Source organism: Ranitomeya variabilis, chromosome 3 (assembly GCF_051348905.1).
Source record: "Ranitomeya variabilis isolate aRanVar5 chromosome 3, aRanVar5.hap1, whole genome shotgun sequence".
NCBI classification, from domain to species: Eukaryota; Metazoa; Chordata; class Amphibia; order Anura; family Dendrobatidae; genus Ranitomeya; species Ranitomeya variabilis.
Window position 1 is genome coordinate 372781204 of NC_135234.1, and position 5000 is coordinate 372786203.

General features: G+C 46.2%; 1 non-coding gene across 1 annotated transcript; it reads left to right on the forward strand.

The window, feature by feature from the left end:
* The first annotated feature begins 4569 nt into the window (after positions 1–4569).
* On the forward strand, positions 4570–4676 carry LOC143763706 (U6 spliceosomal RNA). The gene has a single exon (XR_013212732.1). It is a non-coding gene; the product is annotated as a U6 spliceosomal RNA (small nuclear RNA).
* The last annotated feature ends 324 nt before the right edge of the window (positions 4677–5000 follow it).

A 5000-nucleotide genomic window follows, 5' to 3' on the forward strand; every position in this document is an offset into this window, starting at 1 on the left:
ATTTGGAACTTCAGGCAGAAAAAACTTTGATGGCACTATCTCAGGGGCAAGACGAAGCTGAAGTTTTCTGCCAAAAATTCCGTAAATGGTCTGTGCTTACTCAGTGGAATGAGTGCGCCTTGGCGGCAACTTTCAGAGAAGGTCTCTCTGATGCCGTTAAGGATGTTATGGTGGGGTTCCCTTTGCCTGCAGGTCTGAATGAGTCCATGACAATGGCTATTCAGATTGATAGGCGTCTGCGGGAGCGCAAACCGATGCACCATCTGGCGGTGTCTATGGAAAAGACGCCAGAAAGTATGCAGTGTGATAGAATTCTGTCCAGGAGTGAGCGACAGAATTTTAGACGGAAGAATGGATTGTGTTTCTATTGTGGGGATTCTACTCATGTTATATCGGCATGCTCTAGGCGTACAAAGAAGCTTGATAAGTCTGTTTCCATTGGCACCATTCAGTCTAAGTTTATTTTGTCTGTAACCCTGATTTGCTCTTTGTCATCCATTGCCACGGACGCCTATATTGACTCTGGCGCCGCTCTGAGTCTTATGGATTGGTCCTTTGCCAATCGTTGTGGTTTTGATTTAGAGCCTTTGGAGACTCTTATTCCTCTGAAGGGGATTGACTCCACCCCATTGGCTAATAATAAACCACAATACTGGACACAAGTAACCATGCGTATCAATCCGGATCACCAGGAGATTATTCGTTTCCTGGTGCTGTATAATTTACATGACGATTTGGTACTGGGATTGCCATGGTTGCAGTCTCACAACCCAGTCTTGGACTGGAGAGCTATGTCTGTGTTGAGCTGGGGATGTAAGGGTATTCATGGGGACGTACCTTTGGTTTCTATTTCGTCGTCCATTCCCTCTGAAGTCCCTGAGTTCCTCTCTGATTATCAAGACGTCTTTGACGAACCCAAGCTTGGGTCGTTACCTCCGCACCGTGAGTGCGATTGTGCCATAGATTTGATACCGGGTTGTAAATATCCAAAGGGTCGTTTGTTTAATTTGTCTGTGCCGGAACATGCTGCTATGCGGGAATATATAAAGGAGTCTTTGGAAAAGGGACATATTCGTCCATCTTCTTCTCCCTTGGGAGCTGGGTTTTTCTTTGTCTCAAAAAAAGACGGCTCTTTGAGACCATGTATTGATTATCGGCTTCTGAATAAGATCACTGTTAAGTATCAATACCCATTGCCATTGCTTACTGATTTGTTTGCTCGTATAGAGGGTGCTAAGTGGTTCTCTAAAATTGATCTTCGTGGGGCGTATAATTTGGTGCGGATCAGGCAGGGGGATGAGTGGAAGACCGCATTTAATACGCCCGAGGGCCACTTTGAGTATTTGGTCATGCCTTTTGGTCTTTCTAATGCCCCTTCAGTTTTCCAGTCTTTTATGCATGATATTTTCCGCGATTTTCTGGATAAATTTATGATAATATATCTGGATGATATTCTGATTTTTTCTGATGACTGGGACTCTCATGTCCAGCAGGTCAGGAGAGTTTTTCAGGTTCTGCGGTCTAATTCTTTATGTGTGAAGGGGTCTAAGTGCGTTTTTGGGGTCCAGAAAATTTCCTTTTTGGGGTATATTTTTTCTCCCTCTTCCATTGAGATGGATCCCGTCAAGGTGCAAGCTATTTGTGACTGGACTCAGCCCTCCTCTCTTAAGGGTCTTCAGAGATTTTTGGGCTTTGCCAACTTTTACCGCCGATTTATTGCTGGTTTTTCGGATGTCGTTAAACCACTGACTGATTTGACCAGACAAGGCGCTGATGTTGCTAATTGGTCCCCTCATGCTGTAGAGGCCTTTCAGGAGCTTAAGCGCCGTTTTGCCTCTGCCCCTGTGTTGCGTCAGCCTGATGTGAATCTGCCTTTTCAGGTTGAGGTTGACGCTTCGGAGATCGGAGCTGGGGCAGTGTTGTCGCAGAAAGGTTCCGACTGCTCCGTCATTAGGCCTTGTGCCTTCTTTTCTCGCAAATTTTCGCCCGCAGAGCGGAATTATGATGTTGGGAATCGGGAGCTTTTGGCCATGAAGTGGGCGTTTGAGGAGTGGCGCCATTGGCTCGAGGGGGCTAGGCATCAGGTGGTGGTATTGACTGACCACAAAAATTTGATTTATCTTGAGACTGCCAGACGCCTGAATCCTAGACAGGCGCGCTGGTCTTTATTTTTTTCTCGCTTTAATTTTGTGGTGTCATACCTACCGGGTTCTAAGAATGTTAAGGCAGATGCCCTTTCTAGGAGTTTTGACCCGGACTCTCCTGGTAATTCTGAACCCACAGGTATCCTTAGGGAGGGAGTAATTTTGTCGGCCGTTTCTCCTGATCTGCGGCGGTCCTTGCAAGAGTTTCAGGCGGATAGACCGGATCGTTGTCCGCCTGATAGACTGTTTGTTCCGGATGATTGGACCAGCAGAGTCATCTCTGAGGTACATTCTTCTGCATTGGCAGGTCATCCCGGAATTTTTGGTACCAGGGATTTGGTGGCAAGATCCTTCTGGTGGCCTTCTCTGTCACGAGATGTGCGAGTCTTTGTGCAGTCATGTGACGTTTGTGCTCGGGCCAAGTCTTGTAGTTCTCGGGCTAGCGGACTGCTGTTGCCCTTGCCTATTCCTAAGAGGCCTTGGACACACATCTCGATGGATTTTATTTCAGATCTGCCTGTTTCCCAGAAGATGTCTGTCATCTGGGTGGTCTGTGACCGTTTCTCTAAAATGGTCCATTTGGTTCCTCTGCCCAAGTTGCCTTCTTCTTCTGAGTTGGTTCCTCTGTTTTTTCAGAATGTTGTCCGATTGCACGGTATTCCTGAGAATATTGTTTCTGACAGAGGTACCCAATTTGTGTCTAGATTTTGGCGGGCATTCTGTGCTAGGATGGGCATAGATTTGTCTTTTTCATCTGCTTTTCACCCTCAGACTAATGGCCAGACCGAGCGGACTAATCAGACCCTTGAGACATATCTGAGGTGTTTTGTCTCTGCTGACCAGGATGATTGGGTTGCTTTTTTGCCATTGGCAGAGTTCGCCCTCAATAATCGGGCCAGTTCTTCCACCTTGGTGTCCCCGTTTTTCTGTAATTCGGGGTTTCACCCTCGATTTTCCTCCGGTCAGGTGGAATCCTCGGATTGTCCTGGAGTGGATGCGGTGGTGGAGAGATTGCATCACATCTGGGGGCAGGTTATGGACAATTTGAAGTTGTCACAGGAGAAGACTCAGCGTTTTGCCAACCGTCATCGTCGTGTTGGTTCTCGGCTTTGTGTTGGAGATTTAGTGTGGTTGTCTTCTCGTTTTGTCCCTATGAGGGTCTCTTCTCCTAAGTTTAAACCTCGGTTCATCGGCCCTTATAGAATATTGGAGATTCTTAATCCTGTTTCTTTCCGTTTGGACCTCCCTGCGTCCTTTTCCATTCATAACGTTTTTCATCGGTCGTTATTGCGCAGGTATGAGGTACCTGTTGTACCTTCTCTTGAGCCTCCTGCTCCGGTGTTGGTTGAGGGTGAGTTGGAGTACGTTGTGGAGAAAATTTTGGACTCTCGTGTTTCCAGACGGAAACTCCAGTATCTGGTCAACTGGAAGGGTTACGGCCAGGAGGATAATTCTTGGGTCAATGCATCTGATGTTCATGCTTCTGATCTTGTTCGTGCCTTCCATAGGGCTCATCCTGGTCGCCCTGGTGGATCTGGTGAGGGTTCGGTGCCCCCTCCTTGAGGGGGGGGTACTGTTGTGAATTTGGATTCTGGGCTCCCCCGGTGGCCGCTTGTGGAATTGGACTTGTCATCCTCTTTCCTGTTTCACCTGATTCCATCAGTAGTGGGTGTCGCTATTTAAGCTCATTTCTCTGGTGGTTTCTTGCCGGTCAACAATGTTATCTGATGCCTCTCAGTGCTTGTTCCTGCTTCTAGACAACTACTGATAAGTTGGACTTTTGTCCATGTTTTGTTTTGCCTATTTGTTCCAGTTCGCAGCTGAAGTTTTGTTACTGTGTCTGGAAAGCTCTCGTCGATCAGGGATTGCTACTCTGGCGTTATGAGTTAATGCCAGAGTTTAAGGTAATCTCTGGATGGTGTTTTGTTAGTATTTTTCTGCTGACCATGAAAGTATACTATCTGTCTTCTGCTATCTAGTAAGCGGACCTCAAATTTGCTAAGACTATTTTCCTGCTGCGTTTGTTGTTTCATCTGAACTCACCGTCATTATATGTGGGGGGCTACTGTCTTCTTTGGAATATTTCTCTAGAGGTGAGCCAGGTCTTATATTTCCCTCTGCTAGCTATTTAGGTCTTAGGCCAGAGCTGGGCATCTAGCTATAAATAGGAAATGCTACCTGGCTATTTCTAGTTGCGCGGCAGGCTTAGTTCATGGTCAGTATAGTTCCATCTTCCGAGAGCTTGTCCCTCTATAGGCTTGCTATGATCTCTGCCTGCAGAGATCATGACAGAGTACTATGCTGCATCCTGCTGTATGTTTTTTGCTCCTAATGGAAAAAGTATCATTTCCCCATTCACTCTCCCTAAGTTTGGGAGATGGCCATGCGGCGCTGTATATATATCACTGACAGTCTCCAGATGTCCGTGCTTGCTTCGGCAGCACATATACTAAAATTGGAACTATACAGAGAAGATTAGCATGGCCCCTGCGCAAGGATGACACGCAAATTCGTGAAGCGTTCCATATTTTATTTGTCCTCTTTTCGAACGGATGAAATTAAAGGATGCGCCCATGCAGATAGAAAGCCTTCTCATGCTTTTCCAAGGTCAACTGAAATTCAACTTTTTGGCTCCTCCCATTCAAATTTGCATAATTCATTCCATTTAGGCCTACTCTCAACCAAAACAATAAGACTCTTTTTTTTAAATAATTGGACTTTGCAAGCTAATCAGGAGTACTATGCTGCATCCTGCTGTATGTTTTTTGCTCCTAATGGAAAAAGTATCATTTCCCCATTCACTCTCCCTAAGTTTGGGAGATGGCCATGCGGCGCTGTATATATATCACTGACAGT